This window comes from Mytilus galloprovincialis, chromosome 8, assembly GCF_965363235.1.
Source record: "Mytilus galloprovincialis chromosome 8, xbMytGall1.hap1.1, whole genome shotgun sequence".
Lineage (NCBI taxonomy): Eukaryota > Metazoa > Mollusca > Bivalvia > Mytilida > Mytilidae > Mytilus > Mytilus galloprovincialis.
In genome coordinates, this window is record NC_134845.1 from 54,072,290 (window position 1) to 54,086,160 (window position 13,871).

Sequence of the window (13,871 nt, forward strand, 5' to 3'; positions counted from 1 at the left end):
AAACATGATATCAATACACGTTTGTACTTTATTGATCTTTCTAGGGATGTTGCGACTTAATAAATATTCGTGTAGTAATATTCCCTAACCTTTCTGTACCAAAGGAGACCGTAAACAGAGACGCAATGGATGCAAACTTGAGGATGAAGATGAAGATGTTTTATTTGATAAGATCTGATAACGTAAAATGCATACAACTTAAATTTTCACGGTAAAAAGTCACTTACTATTATTGCTCTTTCAAAACTGTCATTAAGGAAACACGCATTACCAGAGGCGGATTTAGGAGGGGGGGGGGGGGCCTTTTTGGGAAAAAAAATAATTTGCTTATATAGGGAATCACTGAAGCGTGACTGGAGCGGACCCCCTCTTAGGTCAGTCAGTGGGCCCCCACTTATGAAAATTTCTGGATCCACCACTGAAATTTACTTCCTATATATACATTGTGTATACATATAAGGTGTCAGCTGGGAACAGTAACAGAGAGCCGTGGTGTACCGTGTAGTGGTTTATAGTGCATCGGACTACTAACACAAAGGTTCCTGGTTCGATTCCCGTCTGGGATGAAAATTTCAGGAACTGAATTTTCGGCTCTCCCTTGGCACCATTTGCGAGTATGGTCTCGAGGAAACGATGATAGTCCGTCGGAATGGCTGACCCGTGTTAAGAGAGAGCAATATCTCTTGCACGTAAAAGCATAAAGCATAAGCATAAAAGATTTATTTAAAGTCGGTTATACATATAACAATACAACATAAGCTCTGTAGAGCTTTTATCCGACATACATATAAGACAAGCACAATACATAAAACACATAAAACATGCAAAATAAATAATGTTATCAAGCACAACAATTAATTAGCACAATTAAAGCATATAAGCAAACATAAAATGCAGATAAACTAACATTCATGCAATAGCAATTATAAAGCACTAAAAGTAATCCAAGCATTAAGAACACAAATAAAAAAAAAAAAATTATGCCAAATAATTTAAAAGCCAGAGTATACATGATCAATAAATAAACTGATCTACAGCTCATTGAGATCTGCAGGAGGAACACTGACACGAACTGCCCTCCCAATTACCAACCAAACCTTTGAACTGACCCAATGGCATTTCGTCCCTCATTTTATTTGGCAGTTCGTTCCAGAGTTTGGCTCCTGCATATCTAAATGAGTGTAGCCCATGGGTAGTTGTCCTTACCCTGGGAACATCTGCTATGTTGTTATTTCTAAAAGAGTAATTACATTTTTTAATTTCAATAAGTTCATGTAGATATAATGGACATTGTTTATTAATAATTTTATATACCTCTATTGCTATCATTCTAATTCTTCTAATTTCTAAGCTTGGTAATTTTGATTTAATTAATAGTTGTTCATAGGTACTACAATAGTCTTCATATATAAATCTAAGGGCACGCTCCTGTATTTTCTCTATTTTTCTGGTGTTACACTCACCACAGAAGTGCCATATTACAGGACAATAATTAAAATTTGACATTATAAATGAATAATATATAGTAAGTCTACCTAATTTTGTTAAATTTTTACCAATACGTTTAAGTACATGTAATTGTCTTGATGCCTTTTTACAAATATTGGAAATATGGGCATCAAACTTAAGTTGATAATCAATTGTTACACCCAATAATTTTACTTCTTTTTCACAATGTATAATATTACCATCTAAATTAAATGAAATGTTTTTATTTTCAGTTTTCTTGCCTATGGCTATTGCCTGAAATTTGTCAGGGTTGGCCTTCATATGATTTAGACTGAACCAATTTATTAGCTCTAAGCTTTCTTTTTCTAAAATATTTACCACAGTGTCTATATCAGAGTGTGAATATGATAAAGTATTGTCATCTGCATAATTATACAATGAACTGTTTGAAACAAAATGAAAAATGTCATTCAAGAAAATGTTAAAAAGTACAGGTCCTAATATAGAGCCTTGCGGCACACCTTTATATATATCTTTCCAGGTACTAATATCTATACCAACTTTTACACATTGTTTTCTTTTACTTAAATAGCTGTCTATTAAGCTTAAAGCTGTTTCCGATAACCCATATGCCTTTAGTTTTAAAATTAGCAAATCATGGGGAAGGCAATCAAAGGCTTTCGAGAGGTCCATCAACACAGCAGCAATATATTGATTATCATCAATAGCCTTCTTCCAATCCTCAATGATTTTCAAAAGTGCTGTCTGGCAGCCGTATCCTGCTCTAAAGGCAGACAAATATGGGTGAAATATATTTTGAAAAAAATCAACTAGCTGCTTGAAGATGGCTCTCTCGAAAAACTTTGATACAACAGGTAAAATACTGACTGGCCTATAGTTGCCAACTTCCAGTTGACTATTCTTCTTGTGAAGTGGCACCACTTGAGCCTCTTTAAGTTTGTCTGGAAATACAGAGTGCTCAATAGATTTGTTTATTAATTTTGTTATTGGTGTCACAACTGCTGGTTTTGCCAATTTCAGTATTTTAACGGATAACCCGTCTTTACCTGTAGCCTTATTAATACCAAGTTTGTTTATTTGTTTTTCTACAAACTTCTCTTCTATACATTCAAAAATTAAATTACCTTCAGTTCTACAATTATTATATATAGCTTTTATACTAGGGTGGTTCTGATCTACAGTACAGTCTGATCCAATATCTTTTGCTACATTAACAAAAAAAATCATTAAACATATTAGCAACCTTTGACTGATCATTTATAATGTTATCATTGTCACATAAAATAATGTTGTTCTCAAAATAACTACCTTTGTTGGTTAAAAAAGGTTTTATGGTGGGCCAAAAGTCTTTACTTTTTGGTCCCCCTACACAACGCTCTATAAAATAATTTCTAACTGATTTACGCTTGATCTTGTTTACAAAATTTCTTTGGGCTCTGTATTTTTCCCAGTTTTTCTTAGATTTTACCTTATTGTATTTATTGTACAACATCTTTTTCTTAAATATAGATTGCCTAAGCTCTTGATTCATAAATGGAGCAGGACTTTGTACATTTTTTCGTTGTTTCAATGGTATATGTTTATTTACAGTATTTAGAAGATCAGATTCAAAGTCTTCATATGCTTTGTTGACATCACTGTTTTCATCAATTTTCTCATTAAATTTACTTTGTTCAAGATCTCTCAAAAAATGCTCATGATCAAATTTTTTAAAACTTCTATATGATTTATATTGAGGTTTAATTGCTGGCACATTGCTTTTAAATTGAAATGATATCATATTGTGTACATCACTTATTGCACAATTAAAATTGACTACATTTTGTATATTATGTTTTTTGTTAGTTAGTATAACATCATTTAATGTTGGTTCAGCGTGCTGTGTGAAGCAGGTTGCATCTTTCACTACATTCTCTAGGTCACATATATCACAGGCTGACTCTAATGTCTGTTTCTTCTCTTTAGAAAGGAGGTCATAATTTAGGTCACCAAGAAATACAATGTTGTCATATTTTACTGATATCTTGTCATATGATTGTATAAAATCGTTTTTAAACTCATTATCTGTAATTGACTGTGGTCTGTATAGACCGGCAATCAGCCACTTTTTAGCATTTATAACCACTTCTACACATAAGGATTCTATCGTTTTGAACTCAAGGTGTTTCTGTCTATCGCTCGCAAGATCAGATCTCATGTATGCGGCTAGGCCTCCACCATGGGCCGATCTATCTGCCCGCCAGAGGTGATAGTGATCTAACTTAAATTGAGCATCTGGGAAGGTGTCATCGAGTTTTGTCTCAGCTATGATCAGTAAGTCTACTATGCGTTCGCTTAAAAGATCTTTTATCGCACAGAATTTATATCTAAGACTGTCAATGTTCAAATAAGAGCATATAAATTTGTTTGGATGTTTATTTCTTACTTGTTTCAGCTCTTCGAATAGGTTGATTTCATCTTCACGTGTGGAAATGTTTACACCGGTTGTTGTGGTTTGGTCAGAGGGTAGATAACTCCTGTCAAATTCATCATCATTATCGATTGAAAAATTTCTGTTTTCATTTTCATGTTGGATTTCAAAAAATGAGTCGGTGAAATTAGGAAGGGTGCATAAACGACAGAACCAGCTGTCAGTTGAGTCTGAAAGTCGAGTATACTCTTTAATTGGCAAGTCAATACATTTTAAATGGAACCAAAAATCACAGTCTTCGCATTGAATGCCTTTTTGGTTTGATCTCACCGGCTTCTTGCACGACCCACATGGAAATTTTATAGGTCCTGGATTAGTAGCTATGTCTCCGCTGATCAGGAGAAGCAAAGAAGCAACATGTTGTAGCTGTGTGAGTAAATGTTTGTGATGGTCTGAACGGCCCGCCATTGTTTTGATGTCTTTGTCCATTGAGGGGATCATTGATTGTAGTGAAAAATCGCATTTCTTCAAATTATTTATGTCAAAACTTGCATAGAAACCCAAGTCTGATGCTTTAACTTTACACTGATGATACGATTGTAAAGATCTAGGGCTTACTCTTAAAGATATTATGATAATTGCAAGAGCCCATATCAATCCCTTCTGTACGGTCGCCGCCATTTTTTTTTTTTTAAAGACACCCTTGTAGATTTCGAAAAAGAGCAGGCTAATGCCGCTACAAGGCAGCACTCGCACCCGCAAAGTGGAAAGGGATTAATATAAGTTGCAAAACTTGTTTCCCAATCCACTATAAATAAATATGTTTAAACTAACAGTAACGTGACGGTACCCAAATTGCACCGAGTACCCAAATTGCACCTATTTAGCAAAACTAGCAGCGAAAATCTTATAAGATTTCCTAGAGACTAAACAATTTGTATTTTTATGATTTGATACTAAGCACATCTTTCAACATAGATATGCACAAAACGTTCACAGCATTTATCAACAGACAAAGTATTTACTGAAAAAGCAAAATGTACTGAAACGTCGCCATGCGACGTCATCAAAACTTCATCTTTTTTAAAATGAGCAAATACAATATGTTACAAGTATCCATTTAAAAAATAATGAAGAGTAAGCATGGACTAATATCCAATTGTTCAAAATATTTGAAGAAATTAAACAAAAGCTCTGTTATTAGACTTTTGACGATGTGAATTTAAGCATGGATGCAATTTGGGTACTCCTCATTTCAGAATCATTGATGGTTTGGAGGTCAGTTTAGACCAATTTTTTTTTGATTCCATATGAATTGAAAATCAAATTGGTGTACCTATATAATAAAGAAGGATACGGCTACAAAATAAACAAAAAAAGGAAACTTTTGTCTTGATCATAAAAAAACGTAGTTGAAAAAACTGTCAAAATAGGTGCAATTTGGGTACCGTCACGTTATATCTAATAAATGTATATATGTTCCCGCTGTCAGATAGGTCGTGCTGCAGGAATAGGTCACATTTTCTGATAGGCAGAATCAGGGGGCCTTTTGTTGGAAAAATTTGGTTGATTATATAGGGAATGACTGGAGTGGGAACCCCCCTTTTAGGCAGTCAATGGGCCCCTCTTATGAAAATTTCTAGATCCGTCATTGATTTCTAGTTTAAAAATATGTGAATAGGTGTTGAAAATATTCAGAAATATATTATTAGGTCAACAAATTAAAAAGAAAATGTGGTACACTGTATGCTTGCCAATGAGACAACTCTAGTCTCTAGACAAGAGTCCAAATTGCATTAGAAATTAACAACAATAGGTCACTGTATGGCCTTCAACAATGACAAAGCCAGAAACAACTATAAGTTACATTTAGGAGGCTCGAGGGTACATGTATAAAAATTTCAGAGAAAAATAAACAAAGAAAAATAAATATTTATTTTTCATTACAAAGGAGTAGATTCAGTAAGACCCCTTTTTGGCCCCATAATATAGCAGTTTTACAAAATTGTGAAAATGTAATCTTTAAGCTATTTATTGGAAAGTAGAATGCTTCTGCTAAATAAATATGGGATGTTTTTGACAATACAATGCACATATATCAGGTACTAGCATCATTAAGTTATGCTAAATTACTGAAATCTTCAAAATTTTAGATTTTTTGGTAAATTTTAGATGGTTTCCGTCTTAAATGAAAGTGGCCGCATTCGTGTTCATTCATAATATTGAAATGTAAGTTGTATTTGATGATAATACATAATATATTAAAAGGTTGAGGATGAACACGGATGTGGCCACTTTCATTTTTTGTCAAAAACCATCGGAAAAGTGACGTTTTTTTGGCATATTTGATAGATTTTTCATATTTAAGATTGAATCGGAGCATTTTCAATGACTAAGTCAGTCAAAATCTTTCACATAAACTAATCGAGTCAATTGAAATAGACACTTAAGTGTTTAAAAAGTGTCCAAAATCTTTCGTAAGATGAACTTGAAATTTGAGGCCAAAATCAACCCTTACCGGACCTACTCCTTTTATTTGTTACCAAAAGTAGTTGTTACTTTATCATATGGTACACAAATGATTAAAAAAAATCAATTCGTGATGGCCTCAGATGAATTGTAAAATGTAGATATCATTGAAATTGCTCTAAACAAATCTCCCTTTGGTACAAAAATGACATTTTTGGAACTCATTGGTGACCTATATTTTTTATTATTATTTTCAATTAAGCTGTACTTAAACTAAACTATTGTAAAATTTGAGCGATTTCTGTAATTAAGTTCTTTTTTTTATTTTGGTATTTCCTCTATTTCTACTATTAGTTCAACAGAAAAAAGGTACCATAAACAAAAATGTATGCCTCTTTCGAAGGCAGATTGTGAGCGCTGCGTATGAACGGTGACCCCATTTTTTTTATTTTATTTTTCTATTATAAAGTATAAGATTTAAGTACATTTATCATGTTTATAGAAAAATATAGTGATATCCTATATAAAGTAAAAAAAATCGTTTTACACCCGTAAGCCCCTTAAATGTAATACATTTGTATAACAGTAGTATAGTGTTATAATAGTCTCAGGCTAAACCCATACAGCAATTTCCCATTATATTTTACTTGTTAAGGTTCATCATAACAAACGGACAAATATGGCTGTATTTACATGCCAAAATTTACTCTGAGTACAGACTTACCTGTGAAGTTGGAAAAGTTTTAAAACCTGGCATCCACTAGATATAATAAAGCTAAATGCATTTTGTGTTTCAGAAAGATAAAATCTCTTTTGGATTTTGATGGGCATTTTTTTCCCTTCATGCAAAAGGTCTTAAAATTAACTAAGTTGTGGTACAACTATGAGATGCTCCCTCAGGTAAAAAACCGGTTTGTATTGTTTTGATTGTCCTTAATTGACATGGACAAGAGGTATCTCCACAACTACAGGTGAGTTAAAGAGTTCATCTGAGTCAGTGAGTGGACAGTATCAAAGTAATTCAGGTGTTTGTTTATTTTTACACCTTCTGCAGAAAGGAAAAAAAATGCCCACCAAAAACCAAAAAAAGATTTTATCTTTTTTTAACACAAAATGCATTTAACTTTTATATATCTGGTAGATGCTAGGCATTAAAACTTTCCAAACAGCACAGGTAAGTCTGTACACAGGGTAGTTTTTGAGGTGAAAATACGGCCATTTTTGTCCATTTGTTATGATGAACCTTAAAAACTTGTATGAAAAACCCTGTTATTATTTTCACAGCCAAAAGTTTTGCCAGTGTATACATTACATAAGATAAGGAATCTGAGTCTAAGCAAAGTGTAATATTCAACTTATTAAACACACCACACAAAATTCAACCAATATGATAAAAGGTTACATTTTTACCTAATTAAGCAATAAATGAAAAGGTAAACATTTTTGTCGAGCCTTCGACTTTTGTTGAAAAAGCGAGGCATAGTGATCCTACATTCCATCGGTGCAGCGTCCAAAATAATTACTCTGTGGTTTAAGTTTTTGAAATTTTAATAACTAAACTATCCTGGATTTTTACCAAATTTGGACAAAATATAAAAAAGAAGATGTGGTATGATTGCCAATGAGACAACTATCCACAAAAGACCAAAATGACACAGACATTAACAACTATAGGTCACCGTACGGCCTTCAACAATGAGCAAAGCCCATACCGCTTAGTCAGCTATAAAAGGCCCCGATAAGACAATGTAAAACAATTCAAACGAGAAAACTAACGGCCTTATTTATTTTACTAAATGAACGAAAAACAAATATGTAACACATAAACAAACGACAACCACTGAATTACAGGCTCCTGACTTGGGACAGGCACATACATTAATAATGTGGCGGTGTTAAAAATGTTAGCAGGATCCCAACCCTCCCCCTAACCTGGGACAGTGGTATAACAGTACATCATAAGAGCGAACTATAAAAATCAGTTGAAAAAGGCTTAACTCATTAGATGGACAAAAATACAATTGGACGTGGCCGGGTACTTATACATCCTGTCACAAAAAAACACAATGAACAGATCTGAGAGTACTCGCAGTTATCTGACAGCTAGTTCAAAGCCACTAACAACTAATAAAAAAATCATGCATCTAAAGCTTGATTATGATCAAAAGATAGTATCCAGATATAAATTTTGTAAAAAGATAATCCTGTTTATCTGTATTTTACCTATAAATGGACTTAGTTTTTCTGCCAGTTAAAATCACATTCACTGTATGGTGAAATTTTTTAAAAGAGGTAGGGCCAATTTGCCGATGATTTATTTCACAGAAGGTCCAATTTCAAAAAGTGCAGAAAGAATAAAATTTACTATAAAAACCAAAAATAAAAATGCTTTTTGATCAATATCTCGATTTACATATATTATGACATGTGTGATCAAAAGTTAATTTGACCCTAAAAAAGGATGAAAGTCCAATATGCGGATTTTCAGGTGTTTTTAGGTAAGAAAAACAGGGAATCCCCTCAGTAGGAGTGGACATTTCAAACCAAAAAAAAGTTATGCTTTTTATGACTGTTGTTATTCATACTACTTGTTTTCTCAAAAATGAAATTGGTTTAGAGTGTCCTTATTATATAAAAAACAACTTTTTAAAGAAAAAATTGTAACATCGATAAATAGTACCGATATAGCTTCTTAATAAGAAAGATTTGTATAAGCATCGCCGTAGCTCCATTAGTAGAGCACAGAACTACTAATAAATGATGGTTTTAAAGAAAGGATTCGAATCTCGCTCAGAATATTTGCATTTTTTGTATTGTTACAATGTATATTAAATTTTAATGTTTCTATCATATTTTTTCGGATGTTTGCTAAATTCATAGAGTCATTCTGGTTCATTTTGACTATATAGTTTACTAGTTTATCATTTTACATGTATCAAAGAAAAAAATAATGTATCGTTTATTGTGTGTATTCCTAGACTATACATACTCTTGACTTTCTTTCTATTCATGTGGTTACATTTATTACATATATTCAAGGACCAACTGCCGTCAAACTGATGTAAGGGCCTGTACATAACCAATAACACGAGAATTAATTATATAGCAATGAAACCTACATGTTGCGGGTGTTATATACACATAACTTAAAATAAGGCCATTGTATACAAGTTTCAAAACAGCACAAACTATTTTTCGAAACCTTTTTTGAACATGGTATTATATGTAACAAATGCAGTCAACAACAATGTCGTCGCCAATTCACAAACTGTTTAGATACTAGTACTGAAATTTTTACCACCGTCCCTACACCGGTACCTAAGTCATCAGAAAATAAAACAACACAACAGAACAATCAATTACACTACAAATCGTGATTGTAGGTAAAACATCAAGAAGTGTTGCATCTGTATCACAACGAAGGTCCGATTTGTTAAAATGACAGAAAAGGCAATATAACATGTGTACATGTAAGATGTTCTCGGGTTAAAATATATACATGTAGCATCTGATCTTATCTTATAGAAGATAAAACCTTAAAAGACCAGGAACAGTACAGATATACATATATTTAGAATGAGGAAATCAAGATTTGAATTTGTTCCATGTTATTTGGCTCCTTGGCACGTTACGTGATATGGCACCTTGCATAAAGGATGTTAATAATAAAATAAAATCAATATTAAAAAATCAATAGCCTTGGCCTTGTTTTTGTAGGAATACCTGTTCAAGGTATGGAAATAGATGATGTGACGTATTTTCATGTACTATAATTAACATCTATCGGGCTATTTAAAGCATGATTTACCTATCTAATCGAGTGAATCAAATCGCCGGCAAATTGGCTCTACCTCTTTAAATGTCGTACTAAATTATAATCCTGGTACCTTTGATAGCTAATTAAATTTTTGATAACTTTCGTAAACTTTCCTGGATTTCTAGCAAACTTGGACAAAAGTTTGTTTAATATGATCTGAAGATGCCAGGTATATAATCCAGAGGTAAATTTTTAGAAAACTAAAATTCACGAATTTAGAAACCCACGAACATGTGAATATTGCTCAAACCACGAAAATTGATACCCGCAAATTAAAGTACAGTCACAATTAAGTAAGCAATTGGACAATTTTATTTGGTTTATGGGATGATTATAAAGTGTATATATGTCTGTCTGGCAGATATCTTCTGTTGCTCTGCCTTTGACCTCATTTCCATGGTTTATTGGCCAGTATTAATTTTCTGTAGTTCGGTCCTTTTCTCAGATTCTATAAGTAATACGTTAACTATTTTCATGATTTTGGTGTATGGAATGATTGTAAGATGTATTTATCTGTCTGCCAGTGTTCATCAAACCTCCACCTCATTATGACGGTATAATTGCCAATGAAACAACTATCCACCAAATTTCAAATGAAGAGGATGTAAACAATTTAAGGCAACCGTCATGACCGTATGGCCTTCGTCACAGAGCAAAATCCAAATCCTAAAGTCTGCCGTAAAAAGCCCAGACATAAAAACCAAGCTAATCCAGCAAACTAAGGGCTTAATTTGTAACAAAACAATCATGTAATAAAAACCAATCTGACAGACATGAACCAATGACAACCACTGAACTACATGCTCTTAACTTAGAACACACACATAAAGAATGTGGCAGGGTCTGAACTGCCTACTGGACTTTATTGTCATACTAGTAAATCAATGATAATGTTAAGTTTATGTGATACTTAAGCTTTTAGTAAAAACTTTATCTTTAAGGCTTTCAACATTAAGTCAATAAAGCAGACAAGACATAAGTGTGTGTAAGTCTCAAGTCTTATGAAAAATATAAAAAAAAAACAAACAGGTATATTTATTTGCCATAGGAAACACTGCACCTGGACTGAAATTCACACTCTCCAAACAATTTTTCCTTGTAGATGTTGCAGATAACTTCATAATACAAATGATGATGAAGAAGAAAAGAGAAAAGAAACCTGGACTGTACCATTTTCTTTGCAGCTCCTAAGGTGAAGTATAGAGCAGTACAATACTTATATAAATGTTTTGTAAAAATAAGAAGATGTGGTATGATTGTAAATGAAACAAATCTCCATGAGAGACCAGTGAGACAAAAATTAACAACCATAAGTAACCGTACACCCTTCAACAATGAGCTATACAACGTCAAGGCCTTGAAATTACCAATGAACAACTTAGGGCCTGATTTATTAACAAAACATTGAACAATAAACTGTTATGATATACAGCAACAACTACTGAATTACAAGCTCTTGAATTGAGACAGGCACATGGAGTTTGTAAAACATTAAAAATGGTTGCTGGCATGAAACCCTCCTTCTAACCTAGGACAGTGGTGTAACAACTAGCAAACTATAAAAATCTTTTGAAAAGGGCTTAATAAGATCAATACAAAGTCAAAGCACAATAAAAAATCCTAAAACAAAAACACACGAAGTACACATCTGAGATTTATAGCAGTTACGGAAAGCAAGTTCAAATAATCAATAATTACATTAGATGTGTGTTTCATTATAATATTTTATTCTGATTGGCTAACTGCACATCACGTGTTATTCCGTAAGCAGTTGTATTGCTCAATACAACTTTTCATTCATGATAACATGTGCTCCAACAATAAAGTGCACAGGTGAATTAAATAATAAAATATATAAAATTCGTGTTTTCATGATCATAGCTACAAAATGTAATTATAAGTATTGAATGCTTCTTTTTGTAACTTTAAAGGGTTGTAAAAGCGTTGACCGTGCGTACATTTTTGGAAAATGACGCAGTCATTGTTCCATTACTGCCGACCTGAACTTCATAACATTTCTCTGCCTACCGCGCTTGGTTTCGTATTTACTATTTTCCATACAAACTGGAATCTGCTTGTGTTATCATTATGCATGACCATTGTGTAGTTATCAGCCAGGAACCAGTTTACACTCGGTTTCATAATTTACTATACAAACAAACTGGTTCCTGCTTGTATTCCACTACACTCGAACAAAGTGTTGTAGTTTGACGGGAACCAGTTTAGAATTTGTAAACTACAAAACGTAATCGGTTATTGTTCATTCCGTTTTGGTGTTTCATACCGACTTATATGGTTTGAATAAGCTTAAGACCCTTCAAACATTAATGTGATAGGTATATTAAAGACTGTTTTACAAAAGGATGGAACTGTTTTACTTTCAAAGTCGTACTATAGTGATATCTGTCATGTACGGATTTCCACTCTCACCGGTTAATTTCTTCTTTTACGCGTGCTTTTGAAACTTCCTGTTTAAACATCGCAAGTTTCAAAATTGTTATTTGAGTGAATTAAACTTATTTTAACAATCAGGAAGCGTTCCAGAATCATTTTCAAGCAGTTTCTTCTTCTCTTTGATGATGGAAAATAGGTTTTCTCAAGAAAATACCGCAAACGATCGCAGAGGAATTGAAACGTACAAGTCAGACAAGTCGACTATTCAATTAATTAATAACTGTTACCAAGTACATAGTGAATATGTTGTTGTGTATTTAGGTAAATAAGGAAACCAAAGTGAATATGTTGTTGTGTATAAAGGTAAACAACGAAGCCCTTACCCAACTGTTGTTTTAACAATTAGACAATTATTAAAATAAAAAGGAAAACTATGAGTCCCTTTCAATAAATCAAACTTTCATGCCAAATAATTAGCAAATTTAAGGTGTTTTTTTCAGTAAAGTTTAAACAACATTAAACCAACAATCCTGTAAAATGCTCAACTGGTTAAAATAATGCAGAAAAATATCCAATATCTCATGTATTAGTCCAAATAATTATGACGTCTGGCAAGGATATTTTTTTTTTGTTCTGGGCGTCCCAGAAAAAAATTAACATAGCCTTGCGGTCATAGGAAGGTGTCCCAGAATAAAATTTAAAAAGCCTTGCCAGACTTAATAATTATTTGGACTACTCATATATATATCATTAAAAATACACCAAAAAAGTCATTTAGTTGAGAAAAATAAATATATACAAAATGTACATGAACACCCAAAAATATGAAAGTTAGTATTTTACTCTTTTTGCTTAAATACTGAAAAAAATTCTGGCAACCCCTTTCTTATTTTTACTCTTTTTGCTTAAAATACTGTTAAAAATATATATTTAACATGGGTGACGAATTGACTATATCAGGTGTCGATTTAACCAGGTGCTGATTTGTCCAGGTGCCAAATTTAACCAGGTGCCGGTTTGACTAGAATTCTTTGACAAATGTTTGAAATTACCTGAGTTTCATTAGACCTTTGATAACAGTAACAAAAAGATTATTTACTTAATATTTTGTGGGAGAAGGGGGTTCAGACTGTGGTATCAGGTCTGTTCGCGCCCAATACACTTTCGCACCCTACATGTTTGCAGCTCGCACGTTCGCACCCAAGGTCCGTTCGCACTCTACTCATTCGCGCCCAATTTTAATTCAAATTCAAGTTGAATAATTGGAAAACCATGATTGTTGTTTTAAATTGCTTTGGTGTAAATACTGAA

The 13,871-nt window shown here is 33.0% G+C and overlaps 2 long non-coding RNA genes across 2 annotated transcripts in view; one reads left to right on the forward strand and one right to left on the reverse strand.

The window, feature by feature from the left end:
• The first annotated feature begins 23 nt into the window (after nucleotides 1-23).
• The window catches only part of LOC143042215 (uncharacterized), an 18,656-nt gene continuing 4,808 nt past the window's right edge, over nucleotides 24-13,871 (forward strand). The window contains exons 1-2 of the long non-coding RNA XR_012967911.1: nucleotides 24-211; nucleotides 11,269-11,358. This is a non-coding gene — a long non-coding RNA (uncharacterized LOC143042215). The remainder of the gene's footprint in view (nucleotides 212-11,268; nucleotides 11,359-13,871) is intronic.
• On the reverse strand, nucleotides 700-4,550 carry LOC143042216 (uncharacterized). Its single transcript, XR_012967912.1, has 3 exons — nucleotides 3,896-4,550; nucleotides 2,595-2,675; nucleotides 700-1,234 (listed from the first exon to the last, which is right to left on the reverse strand). It is a non-coding gene; the product is annotated as an uncharacterized LOC143042216 (long non-coding RNA).